General features: G+C 44.9%; 1 long non-coding RNA gene across 2 annotated transcripts; it reads left to right on the top strand.

The window, feature by feature from the left end:
* Positions 1-5,270: 5,270 nt before the first annotated feature.
* On the top strand, positions 5,271-26,266 carry LOC139624867 (uncharacterized). 2 transcript variants are annotated; one of them, XR_011691762.1, is made up of 4 exons: positions 5,271-5,471; positions 7,319-7,389; positions 24,337-24,412; positions 25,490-26,266. It is a non-coding gene; the product is annotated as an uncharacterized lncRNA (long non-coding RNA). The 2 variants fall into 2 exon arrangements; XR_011691769.1 differs by lacking the exons at positions 5,271-5,471; positions 7,319-7,389 and adding an exon at positions 16,283-17,308.
* Positions 26,267-26,389: the final 123 nt, after the last annotated feature.

Genomic DNA, 26,389 nt, shown 5'->3' on the forward strand with positions numbered 1-26,389 from the left:
ACACACATACACACACAAACACACACACACCATGCGGTGTGGGGGGAGGAGAGAGACGTTCTAGTTAAGACTGCCTTCATGGATCACTCTCACTTACATAAAGAGGGACAACTTTACAGAGCAGAAGAGCCTGAGAAGAAAAGTGAGGTGCAAAACCAGGGACAAGTTGTAGTGTGTGTAGTGGTTTTTTTTTTTTGGTTTTTTTTTCCTCCAGAAAAAAGCTGATAAGTTTAAAGCAGAGCAGCAGAGTGAGAGAAGAAGAGGGCTTATAGAGAGCACGGGAAGGGAGGAGAGAGGGAGAGAGAGAGAGAGAGAGAGGGGAAGGGGGGGAGTAAGACAAGAAGAGAGACGCAGAGAGACAGACAGATGGAGGAGAGGCATGCAGCGAGCAGCAAAGAGGAGGAGAAACAAAGCGTGTTGACTGAGGAAGTGTGCATGCCATGCGGGCCATGTGCTCAGGTAGGTCCCATCTACAGCTACTCTTTCACCGCAAGCGTCCGACTCTCATTTACAGCCGTGTCTGTCTCCCTGCATCTGTCTCCACCAAAAAACAGTCAGTCAGTAATAACTCAAGGTAGGACTGCACTTCTCCTGCTGCTATCCAGAGGCTTTTACATTTTTTTTCTATTGTATGTATTCTCACTCACCTTTTCCAGGGTTCAAACCCCCATGCAGTGCTGATATTTATATATGTATATATTGTTTTTGTTGGGGGGTGGGCTGGTTGATGATGCCATTGTCAGTGTGAGTTTTTGCTTTGTTTAAATGTTCCATGATATGATTTGCAAATGTGGAATTGTTCATGTCAGATTGGTGCCACAGATGTAGTGCAAATGAGGAGATTTTATTCAGATCTGGCGGTCTGTTGGAGAGTGTGTGTGTGTGTGTGTGTGTGTGTGTGTGTGTGTGTGTGTGCGTCCAAGTGTGTGTTCAGTTGTGACGGTCTAGTATACTGGTAGGATATTGGCAGAACTAAGGAATGTGTGAGACTTCGCCCGAGATCTCTTTGTTCCCTCTCTCTCTCTCTCTCTCTCTCATTTTCTTTCTCCTTTTTTCTCTCCGGGGTTGCACACATCACACGCACAAACACACACATGCACACACACACAGTCAAATCAACTTTTGCAGAAAACCAGTTGAAACTTCCCACCTGCAGGAGAGAAATGTCTGGAATGTGATTATCACGTATTTGTGTTTATTTTATCACTGCGGGTCGCTCGGAAAGCAAAGAGGAAACCAGATCATGCGCATGCCCCGCACTTTGTGTGTGTGTGTGTGTGTGTACATGTGTGTGCTCAGTGGTGGTGGTGATGGTGGGTGGAGAGGGGATAGGGTGGGAGGGTAAAGAGTGAGAGCTATTTGGCAGTGCACGTGAGTGTGTGGGTGGTTGTGTGGGTGTCAGGGTGAGTGGGTGCAGAGCTCTCTTTGAGTGAGAGCACATGTGACTCGGAGTGTGTGTGTGGGTGTTGAGTGTGTGTGTGTGTGTGTGTAGAAAGGTGAAAAGTATGTGTGTGCAAAGGTAAGGTGATTGTGTGTTTCCGAGTCCGACTGAGCACCTTGGCATCAAAAGGAGGTGGAGGAAAAAAAAAAACAGGAAAAAAAAAATCCACCCCCCTCCTTCCAAGCCTCCGTCTTTCTTTCTGTTGTATGCTCATTTACACGCATGTACATGCGCACACACACACACACACACACACACACACACGTATACACACACACACAGTTCAGGCGCCTGTCAAACCCAGTGCATTCCTGAGTGCTCGAACACACAGAGCCTGAATGGTGGGATGAATGTGGGGAAATTCAGCTGAAACGTGAGGACAAAAGCCAGGGGGACATTTAAGAGGGTTTAACTCCGCAGAACCCTGGGAATCAGGCAGGAAACACACACACGCGCACACAGATACACACACATACATGTGCACACGCTTACATTAACGCATGCCTACATGCACACTGAAATGCGAATAACTGAACTCTGTAGTGTGTATACATCCCGACACACACACACACACACACACACACACACACACACACACACAAACACACACACACACACACACACATATGTGCATACAGCTGCGGCTCTAACAGGCTGTTAGAGCCTGGAACAGAGGGGAATTCCCAGGGAGGAGACAGTGAAAACACACACTACACCTCTGCCTTCATAGCCTATACACACTGGGCCTGGGAGCCAACATACCAGCACTGAAACACACTGATGAAGGTACAGCCAGCCTTTACTACCACTGCGGTACACCAGCGACTTCAATGGTAAACCATTGACTTCAATGGCACGCTGGTTCACTTGAATTTCTGAAAACCGCCAATAGCTCCAAAGGGGGTGGGGGGTGGTGATTCTGCAAGTGACAAATTCTCAAAGAATGACAGAGCGGCGTGGCTCGGTTTGTAGGCTTCATGTGTAAAAGATCAACCAGGGCTGAGTTGTCAGATAGGCTCGTAAAACTGCAATTGGCCAAGTCATGAAAGAAGATTACCGTTATAACGTTTCAGATAAAGCATTTCGACTCTCAAGTGGCACTTTATGAACTCTATTAGCGGTGGAAAGTATGCTAAGATTTCCACTAATGTCAAACTTTGCAGTGTTTCCAGAACCTTGAGGTGTTTTTTTCACTGTATTTTGAAACCTTTTTTTTTCTTCTGCTGCTGCCATAATGAAACAATACATTATCACATGCTCTGACACAAAAACGTGCCCTTTTGCCAACGTCTGTATCTCTGACTTCAAAGCCGGCGCGGTATCTCCCAAGTTGAAGATTTCATCAGGTGTTTGTCGTCTGTGTTGGTGGAGGCTACAGACTGAGAGGGGAGGGTGGGGTGGGGGGGTCAGTGGACATTACAGGTCAACCTTTTCCCGGTGCCTCTGATGTCCTGCTGCATGCTCGCTGTGGGTATGATGTGTGGTGTTGACCTGGAATCAATATTGCTCACTCCCCAGTCAGATCAATACAGCCGCAGAAACGAAAACACAGTCCCTCTTGCTGAGAAACACGAAGGGGAAGGTGTGGGATTATCCCCAATCACCTCTGTTTTTGCATGTCCTGCAGCGACTGATTGTTTTGACAGTTATGAGTTAATTATTGAGCTTCTTTTCTTCCTTTTTTTTTTGTCCAATTATTTGCCATTAATTTATTGAATTCATTATGGGAAAAATACTGTAGATACAGGTTGAGTTCCTGCTTATCTGCCTCAATGTTAACAGGCAATTTAAATTGCCTCAATTTGTGTAAGTTTGACTGAGTGAATTTAATCAAAAACGCAGCTCATGAAGAACCTGCCACTGCTTCCTCCTTTCAGACGTCAGTCAGGGTTAAAACCACAGCCTCTGCTGTTGTCTGTCCTCGATGAAGAGACAACCTGCCGAGCAAAGGGTTAAATTAATTTGATCACAGGGCTTACAGAAAAAGCTGTTAATACAGAAATATTTCTGGGAAGTTTACATTGAAGAAATACCCATCCATCCTGAATACCAGAAACTGAGGTCATAACTGTACTCATAACCAGATAAGAGAAAGAGTGGGCACAGTAATTTATTCAGGGAATTTCACAATATGAACCCCAGTCATCATGCTGGTAATATTGTCAGTGCGGTTTAGAGACTTCATACCTCTTCAACCTGTGCCAGTGGAGGGAGGAAACAAGCAGTGAAAACATTTGTTAATTTCCCAGATCGCTGTAGCAAAATCACTCTCACTCTCAGACTGAGAGCGATGAGCTGAGCCAGGGGCGGAGGGGGGGAGGGGGGGGGCAGGTGAGCAATAACACATCATCTTGCACATTTCACAGGAAATTTATACAAATGTAGATGCATAAATTTAACCGAGCAGGTACAATCCCACTGCAGGTGTATTTCCCCAAAGGGAGAGTGTGTGGCTCTAGAGAGACACGGTTCTCAGTCGAGTTATGATTTTAAAATGTTTCACATTTAGTGTTTCGTTAAAATTGACAGTAAAAACATTCGCAGTGTGCACAGAGCCAGTTTGTGCTTTTTAGTTCATTTGTTAAGAGGCTTTGTTGAGTGTGATTCTTCTGTTTTCATGTGAGGAATCATGATTGAAAGAAAGAAATGCCACTGCAGAAAGGAGCTGGTCTTTCAGGGGTTTTATGATAATGCCAAATTGTGACATTTCTTACATTGTTAAAAGCTTTAAAGCGCCTGTGAGGAGTGACTGTTTGTGAACCTTTGGTGCGGCAACAGAGTGGTTCCCAAAAAAAAAAACGAAAAAAAAAAAAAACATTTCTTGAATCCTTGACTGAATGGATGCAGATAATTTGAGAACGGTGTCTGTCCTTTGAACAGCCCTTCCCTTCCACAGTTCACCTGTCCTGCTCGACTGAGGTGAAATTCACCTGCATGGGCTCAGTTTGCTGCTCAGCTCCTGGAAATTTTTAAAGGACCTCTTGGAGGTTCTTGGACCCCAACTTTTGGGAACCATTTCCGCAAGCGTAACAGCAAAGAAAAAGAAAAATGTGCATCTGCTTCTGTCCAGAGCTGAAGGTAGAAATGTTCATTTATAATTGGAAAGCCTGCAATTTGTTTTGCATGTTGTCATAGTTTCTATTCTTGAGATCATCTTGTTAAAAAGAAAAAGAAGAAAACTGAAGATTTATTTGCTGTGGAAACTTAAGAAATAACATGATCTCTTCAGATGTTTGCTCTTATTTGAAGAAAAATATGATTATGATATCTAATATTCGGCTTGTGAATTTACCTCACAGAATTAGCATTACTGTAGTGCATGATGGGGTTTTTGGTTTGATTTAGAAGACTCCTTTCTGTTATTAGTCTTAGCCTACAACAGAAATTTCCGCTTCCTTCTTCCTCTTCTTTTTCAGTTCTATTCTTTAAATGCACCTTTAGCTGTTGTTGCCGACAGAGGTAGTATCACTATTCAGCTCTCACTCTTAGCGGCTTGGGTTGCATCGGGGACGGTCCCCAGAGCCTGAGGGGGCAGCGGAGGGGGATTTCTTGCGGGCTGAGGTCGACTCTCGGCCGGCGCGGGGACGAAGCTGCGGCCGGCTGATGGGAGTTTGGGTAACCCGAGTCTTTCACTCCGACGCAGCGGGGCCAGGCAGTGGCATTTCCGAGCGATCCAGTGAAAAGCCCCGCAGGCGCTGAGGCAGGCGGCAGAGAGATAAAACACATAGAGTGAGAGAAGGGAGGAGAAGAAGGGGAAGAAGAAGGGACTCTCACATCAGATGAGTAATAGAGCAGAATATCACAGCAGCAAATTGCGAGACGTGATGAATCGATCCTCCTCCTCTCCGCCGCGTATATGAGCGGCCGCCCTCGCTCGTCGCACGGACACTTCTGCTGTGAGCTCTCGGTGAGGTTTTGTTTCAGTCTCCAGCCTCCTGCGTCTTTCTGTTCGGATAAACCCCGCAGCGCTGCTGTCGAGGAAGGGGTCTGCAAACCGGGCCGTTTTTCTCCTGCAACTTAAAGAACACAGGTACTAATAATTAACACTGTTAATTATCATTTGATATTTTCAGATGTTATTATTATTCCTTAAAAACAATAATCAAATTATGATTAACAGGATGAGGACGCTGATTACAGACAAGTTTTTTTCCTCTTATCTTAAAAGAATGAATTTAGTTTTTTTATGATTAATATTATTATTATGATTATTACTTAATTACAATGAGTGAGTTCTGTGCGCGCTGGCATTGTTTGTGCTTGTGCAGCAGTGTGTTGAACAGGGCACTGCAACAGTGTGTGGTCCTCTCTCTGTCGTGCACTCTCCGCGCGTGTGTTTGCGTGTGTTCATGTGATCGTGCTCACAAGTCCGTGCACATGCGTGCGTGTGTGTGTGTGAGAGAGAGAGAGAGCGAAAAGGGGGGAGCGGAGAGGAGAGAGGTGGTATGTGAGTTGGGCTGGAGGAAATTCTTGTGTTTTGGAATGCGTTTACCCCGGGGGAGACCCCGTGACTTCGGGATAGACAAGGGGAGCAGAGAGAGAGAGAGAGAGATAGAGAGACATAAAGGGAGAGAGAGTGTCTGACCTATTGTGATTGCATTGACTTTCTAAGAAACCAGTGGTGTGGTGCTGTGTAATGCAAGTATGGCGCTAATTGCAAATGGTGGTAGGGATTACTTCTAATTAAGTGGCAGATACAACATTATTATAAACTATAACATTTTTACTGTTTGATTTTTATTATTATTATTTTTTATATTATTATTATTATTATTATTTTCCTCTCAGAGGACCATAATTAAAACCATGCGCCCTCAGTTTTAGATACTGTGATGCTGCATCCAACAGGGGGCACTTGTGACACATGTATTTCACTGGTTATTTATATAATGAGTTGGACCATTTATATCAATTCACAATTTAACATTTATTATTATTATTTTAAATAAATAAACACATTTTTATTCGTTTGATTTTGCAAAAAAATACTATTAATCACATGTGAAAGCACATGAAATTAGAATTAGAATTTACAAACTGTAGCTTTATTAGTTTTTTTTTTTTTGCTTTGATGATTAATGGGTTTTAAACAGTCACATTGCATACTTTTCCATTTGTGACTGTGCATCCCTCACATTCTCCAGGATAGTTTAGTAAATGAAGCAGGAGAATTAATCTGCATGTTTATCTGAAAATTTAAAAAAAATCATCTTGTATGGAGATACATGGTTTCCACTGGTTATCAACATTGTGTTATGCGATGCTGGTTTGTTTTCCTGTGAGTGCAGCCTCATGATGCTCTGTCACCTTGTTGTGTTGTGTAGTCAAGACCGGACATATGTGATTTTTCTGCTGTGATAGATTCCCACAGTGTGATCGATAACATGTAACTGCATCGTTCACAGACTGAGCATCTTACAGGTTTTCGGTGCAGCTGGTGTGTGCGTGAAGAGGCAGAGAGTGTGTGTGTGTGTGTGTGTGTGTGTGTGTGTGTGTGTGTGTCACGTACTGTATGTGAAACTTGGACAGAAGTTAGTGCTTGGATTTACTTTTTTTTTAACGGACAGACTGAGGTTAGGATCCCGGTTGGTGTTGGACAGAGAACAGTGTTTCTGGAACAGCGCTGGGCACTAGAGAAGGGAGAAGGACTGCTAAAAGCTCGCCCACACACAAATGTGAGATATTCTAATGAGCAATCTGGCCCCTCTGAATATCATTCCTCTTCACGCTGCAGGCATCCTACGACGTGTGACACCGCGCAAGTCTCCTTGTAAGAGATGTCTCGTAGATTTCAGTTGGACGAAGGTGATGAGAATATCTGAGAAGGCTCAGGATGATGATGTGAGTGACGTGCTCCTCTGCCACCTGTTTTCACAGCCTGAACTCGTCATGATGCACAGCAGTGAAAAGGCAGCACAGACTGGCGGCTGATGGCTCCTGTCCTTCTGGTAAGATTCACAAATTATCTATGATTTTAACTGATGCAGAAAGAATTCAACCAGTTTTGGTTTTTTTTTTGGAGATATTTGTTGATGCAGTTTTGCTGTGGTTGACATGAGTTAGTAAAAGTTTTAGATGAAAAAACTTTGCCAGGGTCCATTCTCGTAAAATACCACACTACCCAGTGCAGCTACTACATCTGAGGAGACCTCATCGCGCTCGTCATTGTCCAAAATCCTCCCCTGTAGCTGCGATATAAAAATAAGTGCAACCTCCAGAGCTGAGCCGTGTTAAAAGCTCTTTACTTGCAGTAGTCAGCAGTACATGTGTACGTAAAAAAAAAAAAAAAGTGTACTTAATGTAAACCAAAAAAATAAAAATAAAAAATCTGGCAGCATAATTCACTCACAAACACACACACAAACAGCATGAACGGCCCACACACTCCCACGTGTTTCCTCTGCCTCTGCTCCCTTCAGATGTAAGGCACATGACATCATTAAAGAGGTGCTCTAAAAATCAGTGTGGGCACTGCATGTGGGTAGGCAGTGTGTGTGTGTGTGTGTGTGTGTGTTTTTGTTTCTGTGTGGGTGAGGGGGGATGAAAGCCAAAAGCTCCAGAGCTGTGGGCCCGTGCTGGTTGTGTGTGTGTGTGTGTGTGTGTGCCCAGCCGGAGGCTCTGGTCCTGGGCTGTGCTGCCTCCCACACTGGGGTACGACTGGGGCTGAGTGGGAGGGAGGAGTGGGAGGGAAGAGTGGGCTGGGGCTGTGAGTCAGCCTGCTGCGGAGCCCCCAGACAAGACACCGCTGAGGGAAGGAGCACACTGCTGAAGTACTCTTCCCTGCCAGCATTTGAAGAAACAGTAAAGTCTATTATGAGGAGCTCACTCGTCCCGGAGAATCAGTGAGAGAGGAGGAAGTAGCTGCTAAAGGTGCAGATAGAAAGTGTCTCAGAAAGTGTCACGCTTCTGCAGAAGAATGCACTGAGTGAGGCTGCAGACACAGAAGATGGCGCAGGACACCAGGGTGTCGTTTGCACCTTCTTTGTTTTGTATTTTCGAGATGCAGGTTTACAATTCTTCAATGGTTAATTTCATTGGTATTAGAAAATACAATTTTTGCTGCATGCATCACTGCAACTTCCCGAGCCCAAACCTGTGTGTTTTATCCTTAAATCTTCCCAAATAACCATAGAGAGGCTCTGCTGAGTAGAATCCTAGCCCTCTTACTCATTTTCTTGCACTTGGGAGACAGATGGCTGTATCAGACCCAGCCCCATCTGCTGGAGCTCCTCACTCTTCCTCACTCTGTCTGTCTCTGAAGGAAGGAGCTGTGAGAGCAGGACTCCATGCTGCAGGTCCATTTCTTCTCCTCACAGTCCACACTGGTGCACACACATATGCATTTGCATTAGTCCCTTAGCCATAAGTGATCATCAAAGGGTGACTGTGCCGGGTTGACAAACCTGTTCCTTGTGTTGGAGTTTACACAAATGTGTCTCTCACTCTGCTCTATGTTATTTACTGGTAATCATTTCTGAGTTTCCTCAGTTGGTGTTGCTACAGTGGAGCTGCTGTTAAAAGGAAAAGATGTGATGTGGACTTGCTTTGTCTTAACACGTGTCTGTTGCTGTGTACATGTGGATATCTCACCCCTGGATACTCAGTCTGATCATACAGAGGACATTTCTCACACCTTATGAATGAACACAGGTTTCTGAAAGCTAAAATTAGTGTTTATTAATTAAATATTCTCTGTATATTTAAATTTGAAAATATTTGGTGTAGCCTGCCTTGTCCTGTAGAACTGTGTTCATTTCTGCAGTGAGAAACTCTCTGAAACATCATTTAGAAAATGGTGAAAAAAGCCTGTCACATTTTCCACCCCATAAATCCAGGGTGCCATCTTCAGTCTGCCTGTTTTGTCTGAACAAACAGTGCAGAACCTCAAAAATGTTCAGTTTACGGTCACATAGAAGCGACAGAAGCAAAGCCTCACAGTTAAATGATGAAATGAGGTGGACTCATGCTTGACAAATGACAAATGATTTGTCAGGTATCAGAATAGTTGCCCCTAAATTTTTTGTCAATTGACCGATTGATTGATGGTTCCAGCTCTAATTGAAATCATCACAGGACGAAAAAAAAAAAGAAAAAAGAACTCCATTAAAACACATCCTAATGAAGTTATTTAGTGAGGTTGCTGTTGTGAGCAGGTGTTACTGCAGGCTTCAGATAGTGCCTCATCACGTTGGTTGTGTTGGTGCTGACTGACCAATTAAATTCAGATTTTTACTGGAGGATCAATATCAGTGTGATTAGGCTGATTCAGAGGGAAATCTGTCCTCACAGATGGAGGTCATGCTCCGGGGGTTGCAATGACCCAGTGAGGTCAGCAGCCGTATTTCTGGGCTGGGTCGGTCGCTCTGATAATGGAAGGTGGTTCTCCAGGAAACCCAGAGGGAGTCCACCAGTCTGGGGCGTGGGGGGCCTGGAGCCAGGGGGACCAGCCCAGGGGCGTGGAGCAGCCAGGACATGGGGTGGTGGGGAAACGCGTGAGGATAACGTTGGCGTGTGGAGGCGAGGTGGGGGTGGGACGGGTGTAAAGGAAGACAGACGAGGGGTGGGAGGGGAAGGATAGGGAAGTGAGAGCAGGAAACGCTGGTCAGAGCAGCGGTGGGGGAGAGTGGAATGTTTCACAAGAAGCCCTCTCCACCCATGGAGTGTCAGGATGAGGGCGGCTGCTGTCGGTGGTGTCCCTGCTCAGACGGCTACCAGCTAGTGTGACACAGTCATTCTCATGCACGCACACACACACACACTCACTGCATGTTATTACACACACCTTCTCCACAGTGTGACCCCTCACTGCCTTGGTAGGGTGAGTGGGCCAAGCAGCCGCGGAGCCACTGCCTCCACACAGCCCACGTTGTACGGTTGTGGAAGAGAGAGAGAGAGAGAGAGAGAGAGAGAGAGAGAGAGAGAGAGAGAGCGTCTCACAGTGGAGTTGTTTTTCCTCTGACGCCTCTGAAGGGAAGAGGAAGAGGAAAAGGGGTGGGGGTTGGGGGGGGGCAGAGAGGAAAGGTGGGGGTAGGAGGGAAGGGATGACAGGATGGAGCAGAACACCAGTGGGTTCCTTTAAAGGAGTCACTGTGCTGTCATGCAACTTCTAACAGCACAGACACGCACATGTATGGGTAACGCCTCAGTGTTACTGTCATTAAGAGAAGAGCTAATCACATCATACATTTTATACTTTTATCATTATTATTATTATTATTATAATTATTATTCTTGTCTTATTATTGTACTCTGGGTCATCATTTCTATTGTTTATAATCAGCAGTGGAAAGTAAATAACTAAATTTACTTAAACATTGTACTTCAGTTATTTATAATGCAGCTTAATGTTAACAGCACATGTGAAGCAAATAGAAGCATTAGAATGACATTAAAAATCAACTGCAATAAAAACCAAAATAAAATCAGTTATAATAGAATAAGATATATTTTTTTAAATGATAAAAAGAAATAAAATACATAGGACAAGGAAGTGAAACATTTGTTTTTACATGCAAAATATATGATGTCTTGTGAATTTGCTGTATTATTTTACTTAATGTAAAATATCGAACAATCAAAAAAAATGTCAACATTACAACATTAAAATGCTTTTCAGTGTTTGTTTGTATCATTTTAAACTGATACAAAAGTTTAAAAAAAATAATAACTTTAAATAAATTTACCTCCATAATTTTGTATTTATTAAGTAAAACTTTAAATGCAAGGTTAGTCATTGTAAAGGAGTAATTTTATTGTTTTGGTAAGTGATAGAAACACTTCTTCCACTGCTGTTAATATTAAATTTATGCTCATAGAGTTTACTGAGCTCTGTTAAAAAGGAGCAACACAGGAAACTCGAGCATCTGGTTGCAAACACTGAAGTAAACTTGTTTAGAAGAGAAAACCCAGCTGACAGGTAAAATTCCCAGATTTTATAAATGACTTTAGTGAGTGTAGTGTTGTCAGTAAAATATAAAATGAAGCTGCAACAAACAGGAATTACCCTTTATTCCTTCTGCTGTTACTAATACTACTCTTATGACAGCTCTTACTTTATATAGCTTGACCTGATGGTTAACCGTTGCGTCACAATGGAGGCATGTGTGCGTGTGTGTGCGTGTGTGTGTGATGTAATTAGACACTTGCATAAGTACGAGAAAACTGGAGCGTTAGAAAAATGTAACTCAAGCTGCTTTGGATGTTTCTCCTGAGCTCCGAGGAGCGTGTCTGTCACCAGGGCTGCTGAGGTATCCCTGTGTGTGTCACTGAGAGCACAGGGTTATCACAGGGTAATCAGCACACACACACACGCGCGAGCGCACACAGAGACAGGCGGCTGCACACACGTTACCGCAGGGCAGTGGAGAGCAATGTAGAGCAAGTACAGTGCACAGAGATAAGACGTAGAGTCATGCCTCCTCAGCGTGACTGTGACATCACAGTTGTATCTGTGTGCTCACTGTCCCCGTGCTGGAAACAGACTGGCCTAATATAGTCAGTGAAGACCATGACACACACATACACACACACACAGATACATACACTTCCTCACAGGGGCAGGGCGGGGGGGGGCATATTTCCATCCTCTGTCCTTGGTCGGTTGCAAGCATGTGTTTCTTCAGAGGTGTGTGTATGTGTGTGTGTGTCTGTGTGTGTGTGTGTGCGTGTGTGCGTGTGCATGCGTGGCATTTTAGTGAATGAAATGACGTCACTGTTACGTCTGTTCTTGTCCATCATGAAACAGGTGCATCTATGCCTGCCTCTGCAATGTGTGTGTGTGTGTGTGTGTGTGTGTGTGTGTGTGTGTGTGGATGAAGAACTTCCTCAATTTTGATTATAGAACATTTTTAACGCTTAGATATGTAGACATTTAGCCACAGGTTTTGATGGAAGCGTGTGTGTTGAAAGCAGCAGTAGTGTTGTGTGTTCTTTGATATGATGTTCTCTGTAGAGACATCTGCCCACATCTGCCCACAAAGCTCCTGTCAACACCTTCTCCCACATGTGACACACACACCTTTACTGTACGGCCACACAGCATTTGGTGTGTTAAAATTTCAGCTGGATAACTGAATTAAATATTTTCTTTTTCTCTCTCTCTCTGTATATATATTTTTTACCTTCAGGGAGACAATTTATTCACTTCATCCAGCTGAGAGAAAATCTGCTGTATCTGCATTTTACTGCATTTTAGCTGCTGTCACCCCCCCCCCTCCCTCCCTCCCTCCTCCACTATCTCTCTGACCATGTTTACTTGGGCAGAACTAATGCAGTTGTTAATGTTGTTAAAGTAACAGCATTTAGCCTCCATTAGCACAGACCATTAAAAACACATGCAGATTAAGAACAGTGTTTCTCTTACGTTTCACAGGTAGTTCCTACTCTTTTGTCTCAAACTGTTTAAATTGAAGACGTGTTACTTTATCGATTAGATGCTGTAAATGATTGGTCAAATCTAAACATTTAGCCTCTCTGCCTCCTCTTCTCTGTCTCTTCTGTTGTTTTATCTCTATCTGTGTGTCACCGGTAACTCTGGTCAGCCATTAAACTGCCTCTCACGCCGACCCAGCAGAATTCCCAGGCTGCTCGGCTGCCTGACTTCACACCTTTTTTTTCCACAGGAATCTCAGGAATCCCCAGCTTCCTTTCCACCGCAATCTCCATTGTGTATGTGTGTGTGTGTGTGTGCACGCGCGCGCACGTGCGTGAAGGAAAGGCCCCCGCCTGTGCTGTGCATGTGTGTTGAAACACATCTCCGCCCTTGCATCCACCCAGAGAAAGTGAGCAGGCGGTGCTCAGTTTGTGCCCACAATAGACTGAGTCACATTCTAAAATGGCAAACCTCTCAGTTACTGTGAGACTTTCCTCTTTAAGACAAACTTTAATGTCAGACTGTGGCTCGCATGTTGTGAACGTTGCATTTTTTAAAAAATTTTATTTTATTTTATTTTTTATTCAGCAGTGCACATTTGTTTACACCTAAAATCTCATCTCAAATCATGGAGCAGGATTTGTTTGTTATCATTTTGACAGTTCATTCTTCAATCCAACAAAAAATAATACATAGCTACACAACCAATTTATTTGTATTTTTTTTATCGGTTACAATGTTAATATTTTAAATTGTTTTCTGGTGAAATAATAGATTAAACATTCAACTGCATCACTGTTTTCATTTTAACATGAAATTACCCCCTTGTTAAGAAAAAAATAATCATTTCTTTCCCAGTGACTCATTGAATCTGGCTTGCAGAGCAGCTGAATAACAAGATGAAGAGTAATCTGTCAGATTGCTGCTTTTGGCAGAGAGCAGCCAAACGCCAAATGAAATGGTTGAACCGAAATAGCTCCATGCGGGAATAAAATTTGTTTTCAGAGCCACCTGAAATAAAATTAACACAGAACAGTGCTCTGTCTTGCAGGATGAAATGAGAGGAGAGCGTGCACCCAGTCAGAAAAGAGGACAGTGCTTTAATGTGCTCTACGTCCTCTCGGAGGCTCCTGCAGGTTTGTCGGCAGGTCTGGAGTCATTTAGCCGCCCTCACCCTGAGTCATCCCCCTGCTTGAGCCCAGCCTGCTGCTGGGGCTCGGCGGCACCCAATTGAACACAATGAGAAACACACAGAAATCCATTCACTGGTCCCGACACACGACAGGCTGTGATTCACCCACACCCACTCACTCTCTGTCCACACACAGCCAGCATTAGAGTTATATAGGTTGATGCTTTTGATGGTGAGACGGAGTTATGGGGATGGATGGAAATGTGGTAAAAATAGACCATTAAACCCATGTTATGATGTTAGACAAAACAATCTCACCTCAAGAGACACAGGAGCTGCTCTGGAGCTTTCAGTCATATGATACAGTATGAGCTTCATCACTCTTATAGATGTTCAAATCTCCCTTTTTTCCTTTAAAGACTTCCTCTTCTTGTTGGCGTAAAAAAAATATTTAAAGGTGCCATATTTTACGTTTTTCCTGTGTTTTATTTGAAGTGCTGATCTCCATAAGAAGATATATTTGTGGTTTAAGAACCAAAAACCATCTCAGTGTAGTTTTACATCTCCTCTCTCAGGCTTCTCTCTGGAGCTCTAGTAACAACAGGTCTGTCAGCCAATCAGAAGAGAGGATCTGAGCCTCTCTTCTGATTGGCTTAATGTTTTCTAAGAAATCCAATAAAAAAATATAGCAGATTTAAGGTAAACACTAAGAGAAACCAAAATTCTGCAAGGTTGGATGGTGGGTCCAGGTGGGCGGGGCTTGAGGCCTGGCTGAGAGCAGTGACTGCTTTGTTGTGACATCACAAAGTTCCAGAAGTCCTGACGGCTGGTTTTAAGGCTCAGTTTCTGAATACAGGCTGTGTGCATTTCTCTGTGGACTGAGGCTTTGATACTTTCACAGGATTAACATAGAACCTAGACCTGCTTTATAATCAAAGAAGTAAAGTTTCTGGCACAAAAAAACGTCCACACTGGTCAAAAACTCCAGCAAACAACACTTTTTGGCTCGTGGCCTTCATCAGGATCATCACAAAACATATCACAAGTAACAGTGGTTATTGGTTGTGAGATCATTCCTGAGGTTGGAAAAAGGAAAAAGAAAATCCTTGGCTTTTTTTCTCCTTGTGAAATATAAGATAGTTTTACCTCCACATGACTCACTAAAAATACTCCTCTGAGATGTGAGGCCGTCTCCCTGCACCTCTGATAGACATGTAAAACAACTGGGTCACAAGTTGCTTCATATCAAGGGGTCACAGGTCAAAAAGGTGTGGGGCCTCTGACCACAGGGGTAACAATGCAGCATAGAGATTTGTGTGTATATAGGTCAATTATTACTTAACCCAGCTCCTTCCATGAGTCACTGTTGTTATTTAAATAGCTATGAATGGAGTCTGACAAAGGCGGTTCTCTGGCTCCACTAAGTACGTGTATGCACGTATGTGTAACGGGAGCGTAGCATGGGTGCAGCATGGCCTTTGATGAGTCACATGGCCTCCTGTGAGTAACAAACCAACTATGCAATTCCTGACGTTCGAGACTCCCATTCAAAAAACCCCAGCCCGCCCTCGCCCTAAACACCAGTAGGGAGGAGGAGGAGGGAAGGGGCGGGGCAGGGTGGGGTAGGACGGGACTGTTGATAGGTGTGGTTGGCAGAGATGGCGTGGCAGGGAGGAGATGTGGGGTAAAATAGCAGGATGTAGGTGAATACAGGGATCCAGGAGGGAGAGGTGGTGGACCAGGGACAGGATGAGGGCAGTTTCAGGTCAGGATTGGAGGTGAAGGGTCAACAGATGGTAATGACCCCCATCACCTTCAGCAAGTCTCCGGCTGTCACACCTTTTACCTGTAACTGCCCTCTGCTGTCTGCTTGTGTGCCGGTACACTCAGGTACTTTCTGTTTGGTGGCTGTGGTCACCACGGGGTTACTCGTTTGTTTATGGGCCTGTCTGCTCTTGTAAACTCTGGTACTTTCTCTTTGTGGTCACATCTGTCTTTTTCATCACACCACAACATTTTTGTCACACACGTATACATGCATGGATTGTTTTTTTTGTTTTGTTTTGTTTTTTGTTTTGTTTTTGAAATCACTTCTGATGTGTCACGAGATTAACTGTCACACCGAAATCTAAGAAGCAGCTGAGACAAGCTGAGGCAAGATGCACATATAGTATTTGTTTATGTGGGTGTATGTGTGTATGGGTGGGGAGTATAGTGCTGCCAGTGAGGCTGGAAGTCATAAAGACCACTCTACTGTGGCCGAGTTGAGGTGGGGGGGTGGGGGGGTTGCTTATGTCCCTGCCTCCTTTCCCTTATTTAGAGACGGTCCCTTTTCCTTTTTCTGCAGGCGCCCCAACTCTCGGGCCGGGGAGTTTCCTGCTTTTGAAGACCTGGCCACACACACACACACACACACACACACTTAGACACACACTTAGACACACATTCAGAGAGAGCAAGAGAGAGACAGCGAGGCTGCCCCTACTTTTTTCCTCCTCCCTCTCCCCCTCCCTTCTTCCCTCCTCTCTTTTTTCTGAATGGATGTCCTCTCCCTAACCTCAATTGAGAGCTGTGTAACAGGACACTGCCCTCCACTGCAATAGGCTCAGCCCCCTCTTTAACTGCCACACTATAAGAGAGTGCAGCGTCGGGTGCTGAGTGTGTGTGAGAGAGTATGTCCGACAGTGTCAGTCAGGGGCTGAACGAGAGGAAGGGAGGGCGAAGGGTGAGAGAAAAAGAGAGAGAGAGAGAGAGAGAGAGAGAAGAGGGAGACTGCTGTGGAAACATGTGACAGTGCAACGCTAGCAGGGCTTATAGGGAGTTTAATGGCTGTAGTGTCTCCAGAGCGCTGGGAAAGCACCTTTAGCCCAGAGGGAGCCTCACACGCTGTCTGTGTGTGTGTGAGAAAATGTGTGTGTGTGTGCGTGAGAAAACGAGAGAGAGGGAGAGAGAGAGTGAGCCGGCTCTGCAGTGCTGCTGCTGTCACTTTAAGCCTGTTACTGATTACACTCAGAAGAATGCAACGGGAGGAGGAAAAAAGACAGGGAAAGAGATGAGGAGACATGTAAGGATGAAATCTTTTAGGAGTTCGGCTCCAACAAGTTTTGTGTGACAGCCGTGGACAGTGACGTGGGTGAGAGGTTGTTACCCAATAGCGTCTCTCACTCTCTCTCTCTCTCTCACTCTCTTTCACTCCCTGTTGGACCAAGCAAAGTTGAAGTGAAGGAGAACCCGGTTTGTGGACACCCAGAAATGGAGAAAAACTTTTAAGAGAGAGACCAGTGAAAGAGAAACTCGGAGGGGGGGGGGGTTCCCTCATTCCAAACTCAGTGCCGGGAGGAAACACTACTCTCACCCCAGACGGGTAAGTGAAAAAAGAAAGAGAAGAGGAAAAAAAAAAGAAAAGAAAGAGACTCTCAGAAAGTAGAGCTGCTGCTGCTGTTGATGGATATCATATGTTACAAGTTAAGGTTGAGAAACTGCTCCCAGATCCTTAATAGGCTGAGCAGGACGGAGAGGAAGACCAGGGGAAGACATTTGTGTGTTGAGTGTGAGGAACTGAAGGTGAAGCTGTGCAGTCACATAACCTGTCTTTACGATCACGCTCGGCAGGTTTAGCTCTGAGGAGGATGTTCAGGGTTTGAATGGTCATCTGTTGCGGAGTGAGCGTTACCTCACATCGCAGAGGAGCTGATTCACTGTTACATAGTCCACTGGTCTGGGTCACACTCTGACGTGCGTTACTACGGCCAGAATTAGACGGGAATCACAATGTGTGGTATGTGCTATCGTCTGCGCTGTAATTATATACCTGACATAGGCTCATCTGACAATGTCTGGACGACGGAGCCGATGTGAGCCGGAGCCATGTGATAAAAATAGATCTTTGTAGTTAATAGGCCATTTTTTTGGTACACTTCCTCTCTCTGCTTCAGTCATGCTGCTGCCCCCCCCCCCTTCATTTTGACACAGATAGCACAGTCAACTATTTCTGCTCAGCAGCAGAGGGCATGAATGAACTGAGTGTGTGTGTGTGTGTGTGTGTGTGTCTGTCTGTGGAGGGGGGGGGGGTACAGTATCATACAGCACGGACAGCGCAGTGTGGCTTCTTTATGAATGGACGTGGCAGGCAGCTGATGTGATTGGCCGTGAGCAGAGTGACGACTGATGATGATGATGATGATGATGCAAAGCAGGGACTTGAGGTTTAGATTTGCTCTGCCCTTTGCTGTCGCCACCGTCTCTCCTGGTTACCACCTCTTAAAGTGCTGCCGCATGTGTATATGTATCGGTCTGTGTGTGTGTGTGAGACAGAGAGAGTGTTTGTGGGGTTGTGTGAATCAGTGCTAGTGTAGTGGTTCTGGGTTACATGTGTTTGTCTAAGGGGGCTTAGTCACAAGCCGAACAGCGAGGCGTGTGTGTGTGTTTCTCAAAGCTGTGGACTTTTAAAAGTTGTGGCTCTCGGCCCAGCTGTTGTTCTTCAAATTATCTCCCACTCTCTCTGACTAAGATGACTCTCTCTCTCTCTCTCTCTCTCTCTCTCTCTCTCTCCAGCTATCATTACTCTTACTCACTCGTCATGAGAGGGCAGGTCTCCAGCAGGAGGAATTACGCTCCTCTCTGAATCACTCGAGACACAAATGTTTCCTGTTAAACAGTTTAAATGGTATAAAAGTGAATGTGTGTTAGACGCTGTGAATCTGAGGATCTTATCAAGATCCTGAGATATTTTAACGGCTGCTTCTAAAGAAACAAGTACAGAGGCTGGGCTACCTCCCGCAGACAAGATATGAGGGTTCATAGTCACAGCATGGCTCTGTGTGGGTGTGTGTGTGTGCACGGTCACAGCAGACCAGCCTACAGCCACACACAAATACACACCCTGCTCTGTCTCTTTGTTTTACTGTAACACAACGACAGCAGCTCCTTTACTCCCCCTGCCTCAGTGTGGGCCACCGCAGCACGACTTTATCCTGTAGTTTATGACACCAGGAGGTGTGTGTGTGCATGTGTGTGTGCATCCGTGTGTGTGTGACAGAGAGAGTGAGGAGTGGTGATAAGGAGCCGGCCGTAAACTGTCCTGTTGGAGCGCAAGGATCTGTGAGCGCTTATCAGGGCAGCGTTTCCGGCATGAGAGTGTGATAGCAGGGCGATTGTCGGTGAGATGCATCACAGGTATCTTGATGAGAGAGATTAAATTCCTCGGTGGAGATTAGTGTGGAATCTGGCCTCTGTCTTATCACCCTGCCTACAGAGTGAACCCTGCCCTGTCCTACTTGGAAGGAAGCAGCTGAGCAGACCAACCACACTCCTGCCGCCAAACGCCATTTGTTAAAAGTGACTGTTTTTATTTTCAACATTATATTTGATCAGTTTTTTAAAAGTAAAATGTATTTACTGTGATATTTCTATAACACACAGAAAATGCAACATTAAATCCGTGTATCTACTGTACATACAGTGTCAATGTCCTAAACATTTCTTAAACATTTATGTTATTAAAGTGACAACCAGTAAATCTAAATCAATGTAAATGTTATTTTATTAATGACAGTGATAGATATAATGATAATTATGATGTGTAATAATATGTTGATTTAAAACACAAAAGCTTGGAGTGCAGGTGGTGGTGTGTTAAAGGTAGATGTCCGTGTGTTTTTTGATTATAAAGCAGGTCTTGGTTCTATATTAATCCTGTGAAAGTATCAAAGCCTCAGTCCACAGAGAAATACACACAGCCTGTATTCAGAAACTGAGCCTAAAACCAAGGTTATAATAGTTTTGGATTTTTCATTATATTTATTTCATTTTGACTTTTTGTTTCAATTTCAGTTTAGTTTTAATTAGTTTTTAAAGCAGGTTTGCGCTTTTAGTTTAGTTTTGAAAATGCTTACTTTTATTTTAGTTTTTGTTAGTTTCAGTGTTTTACTTTTTGTTGTAATATGGGGGATTTGTCAGGGATGAGACTCAAAAATGACCCCATGAATGAAGACATTTTATCAATAAATGTAATTTATTTTAGTTAGTTTTATAAACACACAACACAAGTTAGTTATCTTTTTTTATAAAGCCAATTTTTTTTATTTTGATTTCAATTAACAAAAATGTTCTTTCATATCAAATTTTCGTTATTTTATTCATTTAGTTAATGATATTAACCTTGTTTAAAACGAGCCATCAGGACTTTTGTAGCTTTGTGATGTCACAACAAAGCAGTCACTGCTACCTGTTGTTACTAGCCTGAGAGAGCAGATGTAAAACTACATTAAGATGGTTTTTGGTTGTTAAAACCACAAATATATCTTCTTATGGATATCAACCCTTCACATAAAACACAAGAGAGTAAAATATGGGACCTTTAAATGTCCAGTCATGTCCTATTGAGTCATCAGATGGAGGTCGACATAATGAAAGGAGGCAGATGCAGATGATTCAGCGAGGTGGGAAAGCTTGAAGGGAGTGAAGCCATAAGTCACCAGTGGCAGGGTTTAGTTCTTTCCTATTGCAAAAACACACACACACACACAGGCTGTTGTCAGGAGGTAAGACATTGTCACACACCGTAGTCGTTCCGACATTGGCAGAGTTATGTAACTAAAACTGGGTTAAGCAGCGTAAGAACAATCTTAACTATCACTTGACTCATTCCTTCTTTTCTTCTCCCCACTTTCCTTTTTGCGTGACACGTCTTTGTTTATACAGCAACAAGTCACTCACACAGGTTCTGTCACTCACAGGCAGATGGTAGAGTTAAGAGCTGAGCGGCACGACTCAGACGTCACGGGGGCTGAATGCAGTTTGGTTTATGTGCACAACAGGAGAAGCCCGTTACAGTGTGTGTGTGTGTGTGTGTGTGTGTGTGTGTGTGTGTGTGTGTGTGTGTGTGTGTGTGTGTGTGTGTGTGTGCGCGCGAGTTTGTGTGTGCGTTTTTTTTTTTTTTTTTCTCTGTAGGCTACTTAAGAGCGCTCGTTCCAACGGTGTACTAACCACACACACCTGGCCTGTTTCCTCTTTGCACATATATGGGCAAAGCTTCCCCTACCTGGGCCCCACTCTGAATTCCAATAAGTGGCAGTGTGTGTGTGTGTGAGTATGTGTGTATGTGTATATGTGTGTGCGCAGGCAAGGAAGAGGCTGTAGAGACGGATGCACGTCATGGAAAACCAGGATCAATGGGCAAGGCCAGCAGAGCTGCGTTTTTAAGGTGTTCCTTTTGTTTTCCAAAGGTAATCAGTTAACACAATGACTCAGCCGGGCTGATTATTCAAAGTGGCTGCAGTGGGAGGACGTCAATAAGGATCTGTGGTCATGTAGCTGTTATACAAGTGGAACAAAATCCCTGCGATTCCTGTGGATCAGTGGGATTATTAAATCAAGAATCGAGCTCTTGATTAAAGGTCTGATGGTTAAACCAGAAACATTATTCAGCCATTTTGACATCTGGTCCTAAAAAACCTCCTGCAGCCCCTGAGTTAGGTCTCTCTCTCTCTCTCTCTCCCTCTCCCTCCCTCTATTTATCAATGAGTGTGTTAGCGTTCAGGGTGGAGGCCGTTCAGGTATCAGTAGCCAGGTTGTAGCGCTCTCAAACAGAGCTGACATTATGACGTTAAAGCCTCTACGTCGCCTTGTGTTGGGGCTAATGAAGCAGATTTATGGCTGTTTGCCGGGGGTGCAATGCTAGTCCTGCTTAAACCCTGTGACTCCAACAATGGACAGGACAGGGACACAGGACTGGCCTGGGACTATCCCTCTATCCCTCCTCTTACTTTATATTTCTATTTTTTCCCTCTTCGACTGCCTCCTTTCTTTGCTCCCTGCACATTTGCCAGGCCTTCATAAAGCAGCTTGAGGAGGGAGTTAGCTTTCCTTGGTCATCTTGCCAGCTCTTTCCCATCAGTCCAGCCCCCTGGAAGAGCCTGCAGACACCCCTCTCTCTCTCTAGGCCTGGGGCTGAGTCTGGGGCTGGGGCTGGGGTACAGGCTGTGCATTTGAGGCTGCATGGGGCTCCCTCTGGAGAAGCTCTTTGGCTCCCGCATCTCAGGCGTGGATTCAGTCTGCTGCTTCAACCGACAGCTACCTAGCTGCACCCAAAGGAACCATTCGGGATTGCTTTACATGTAGAGCCTGTTTCATCTCTTCGGTTTATAATCAGGGAAGAAAGTGAGAGGGGGAGAAAGAGGGAGAGGACGGGGGGAAAGTGACTTCAACAGTGTGTCTGGCAGTGACCATCCGTTGGATAGCGAGGGAATACTCTGGGACAGGGAATGACTTTGGATAGCGAACAGAGGTGGCAGGGAAGACTGAGCTTCCATAACCTCTGTCTCCACGGAATCTGAGCTATTGGCGTCCTCTCTTCGGTTGGACGCTTTCACTCGCCCATCACAACCAATCAGACTCTCAGGCTGGGCTCTAATGGAACCTGGGGAGCTGAGAACCAATATCTGATTGGCCGCTGGCCCTCATGGAACGACTGCTAAATTGGTGGCAATCTGCTGGTGATAGCTGCATTGTGGGCTTGTCTCATCTTGCAAACTAGGCATCTCTTTCAGTCAGTGAAACCGCACTGATTGGTGCAAACTCCGATTGTCTATTTTCATTTAATGAACCCAGCAAAATTGCCGACACTGTGCAAATGAGTTCAAATATTCAAACTAGGCTCTTTTTTTTTTTTTTGACAGATTTTTTGCTGAAAAGACACATAAGAACATTTAAACTTGTTTCAGCTTCTTTCTACATGTGAAAAACTTGTTGCATTCCCTGCAAAAACAAAGACAGTAGCAATGTCCTCCTCTGCTGAGCACTTCCATTAGAGAAAGTTAGACAAAATTGTGTTTGAGTTTTGTGTCCAATTCTTGTTATTCCAAAATAAACACTGACACATTTCCAGATAGAGTTTTTTTTGTAAGAATAACTGCAGATAACAAGTTGAGCTGAAACACTGGGGGACTTTAAAGATGGATCGAGGCCCATACTGTACACACACACACACACACACACTGGGACACTGAGAGAGAGAGGGAATGCATCCACACCCAGCTCACACATCCTACACACCCACCCACGTACACATGCCCACACATACTTGAGCAACAAACAGCACATGCACATAACCAGTGAACCAATGTCGCTTACTGCAGAAGTGCAACTTGTGTTTGCACAAATACACACACACACACACACACACACACACACACACACACACACACATACACATACACACATACTTGTACAGTGGTCACCCCCTACTTTGAGGCTAAGGCAGGGTAATGATTCAGTTCCTCTTTGCTTCCCTCAGAATGTGTGTGTGTCTGTGTGTGTGTACTCATCTGTGTGTATATTTGCTCGATATGTGTGCACAGTTGTCACTTTGTGAATGTGTTTCGTGTGTGTGTTTGTGTGTGTGTGTGTGTGTGTGTGTGTGAATGTGGATGTGGTCAGGCCCAGTCATCTTCCAGGCAGCTAAGAGGAAAGCCACATCAACTGCCATACACCACACTCTAGGAATAGACTTGCCCAGTGCAGGCAGGAATGGAATGGCACGCCTGCTGGCCTCACCCCGCCTCACCCATCCTCACTCATCCTCACCCCTTCCTAGGTCCACCTTCCTCAACCTCCACTCTTCTGCACCCTTTACTTAAACTCCTCGTAGATTCACTCATTCATTCATTCTTTTCTGTGTTACTTCCTGCTTCCACCATGATGCACTGCTTTTTGTCACTGCTGCGTCCACTGCTGACAGACATGTGCTTCCTGTGCAGCACATGATCACTTTGATTAGCTTTACTGTGTGGACATCACATGCAGAACGTCCGTCATATCCCTCCTTTAAAACCAGTATCATCTCCAGTGCAGTGACATCCCTCACTGGCTTCCCACTGGTGAACACCACCTTTAATTTAACCACATGTATCTGCTCCAGTCATTCATTTTTACTTAACTTTTTTTTTTTCTCTACTGCTGCACCCATGATCCTGCTGTGAGATGTGTGTTTAAAAATACATGAGCTGGTATCACTTCATTGAAATGAATGGGGTTAAGCTATGAGAGAGTTTCAGTTCCTCCGTTGTCGCTGCCTCTGACCTCGTCCGCTGTATCTCAAACGCTTCGCTTTTAGTAAAAAAAAAAAAAAATCCAACCTGTCTATGTACATTTGACCTCTGTAGTTGCCGAGCGGTGGTGACAGCATCACCAAAGCATGGAAAAAAAAGACAGAGATAAGACATAGAAGACTTTGTTGCCTTATCTCCAGCTCGCTGGTCTGGACCTGTTAATATCACACTTGTACTTGTAGTGCTGTTGACAGCTTTAACATGCAGCTGTGCTTGTTTTTACAATGCAAAATCCTGCATAATTGATTGATTGTCTCTGACCTCAGGTATGTCTTCTTTGCAGGTTGGCAAATTCTGCACGGATTTCTCCAGAGGCACTATCAAACAACTCTGTGTTCCCAGCGCCATTCCCAGGAGAGGTAAGAATAGATTTTTGTAGCAACAAACACTATTTTCATCTCTTTCCCCCGTCACCGTCCTCATCCCCCAGCTCTCTTTCTAAAAACTGTATCCCCCCCAGCCAAGAACAGAGCCTGAGGCCACGTCCCTTTACACCCCATCTACTATAAAGCGTGAGCAGGGGCGGCACATTCAATAATAAATCCCTGAACCATAAGTTCACAGGTGGCGTGAGTCACTGAGTTGACGCTGCAGTGGGAGAAAAAGACAAATGACGCAACTTTAAGCCATCTACCTTTGTCATCGACAAGTGTTACTCAGCTGCAGCGTAGAAACAGAGGGAGAAGAAGAAGAAGAGGCAAAGACAGAGAGAAAGAGCAGCAATGGTGACAGAGCTGGAATGCGAAGGGGGGAGGAGGAGGGGGTGGGAAGCTGGGGGGTGGGGGGGGTAAGGGAGGAGAGGAAGAGAGGAAGTAGCCAGCACATTTCCCTTAATAAAGAGAAATTGGAGTCAAGTGACCATCAGCTGGTCCGAGTGCGTTTGATCAATATGGTCATGAGGCCTCAGGTATGCAGAGCTAGACTCGCCACCACAGAGAAAGAGAGGAGGGAGAGATCAGCCATGCTGCCCCCCCCCCCCCCCCCCTCTGCCCCTCTTCTCCCATCACCTGTATCTAGGTCGTAATTTGTTAAGACTGGGTCAGTGCTCCCATTATGTGTGTGGCTAAGTGTTGGAGCCAGCATGGCGGTGGCCGCTGCCTGTCACGCCTCGGGGCTAATGGGAAAGAATGACAGGAATCTGCAACTGATAATGCCACGCTTGGAGATGTTCGTCAGCAGATAATCTCCCATATCCTTCCCCTCCCTCAGGCTCCTCTTCTTCTTTTGCTTGATCTCCCCCCATCAGCTCTTCGCCTGCCTTCATACCCTCCCTTCTCTTCTTTACCCTTGCATCACCCCCATCTTCGCCACTGACACCTTTGCTTTCGTCATCATTTTTCTTACGCCTTTCCTTTCATTTGCCCGGCTTATTTCCCCACTTTCTGACCTCTTTACATGTCTCTAATAGAGTTATTTGTTCTTCCCTCTTTCTTCAGGTGGACTCTACAGCTGCGGAGCCTTCCTTCCCGCCCAGGCGTGACCGAACCTGGTGGCGGGCCTTCACGGTTCGCGGCTCTCTGGCTGCTGTCAGTTGCTCAGTAGGCAGTGTAGATCCTGTGTAGCAATCAGCAGCTACATCTGGCTACTGGGTCTCTGACGGCTCGGCCTACTTCCCGCTCAAGCGTGCCCATTTTCCTCTCCCATTGGCTGGTAGCACATTCCTTTCGCCTGATTGGCTGCGATGTCAGAGGGGGGTAGATCCTGTGACCCCCACAGACAGGATGTTCTCTGTGTCACAACTCCACAAGGGGCCCTTGTCAAGGTTTTTTGTGCTTTTTTTTTCACTCCTTCCTCTTCCGCCATTCTTGTTTTAATTCTCTGTGTCTCTGCCTCTCTCTCGCGCTCTTTCTGCCTCATGCTATGTGAGGTCCTCTTTGTAATAAATGTCCTTGGTCAGAGCTGTTAAAGTGAAACTATAAAAGTTCTGCAGCTGACATTACAAGGAGGAAACGTGCTAATTGAAGCATGTCTGAAAAGCCTTAGAGATGAAGTGACGTACCTTTGCTTTGTCCTGAACCTGGCATACAATGTAGATTTCTGTGTGGTTCAATTCTACAGCTACATTGTCTGCTGGGTTTCTGGCTGGCAATATAAGCAGCTGTTATATAACCCTGCAGTGCTCAAGAAGGTAAGTATTCATCTATTCCAAGTCAATGTGCCTCAATGTGCCTGACCCTGACAATTCAATAAAAAGAAAGTATTTTGCATTGATACGACTGAGTGACTCGTGCTGTCGTCTGTCAGACTGAATATCACATTTGAAGAGAAAGACAAGGAAAAAAAACGTCTGCACAATCTGGAATCTGCAAAAAAAAAAAAATCTAATTTGACGCAGT

The sequence above is a fragment of the Trachinotus anak genome, unplaced genomic scaffold (genome assembly GCF_046630095.1).
Source record: "Trachinotus anak isolate AG129_WGS33_773 ecotype Australia unplaced genomic scaffold, CSIRO_AGI_Tana_v1 ptg000001l, whole genome shotgun sequence".
Taxonomy (NCBI): Eukaryota; Metazoa; Chordata; class Actinopteri; order Carangiformes; family Carangidae; genus Trachinotus; species Trachinotus anak.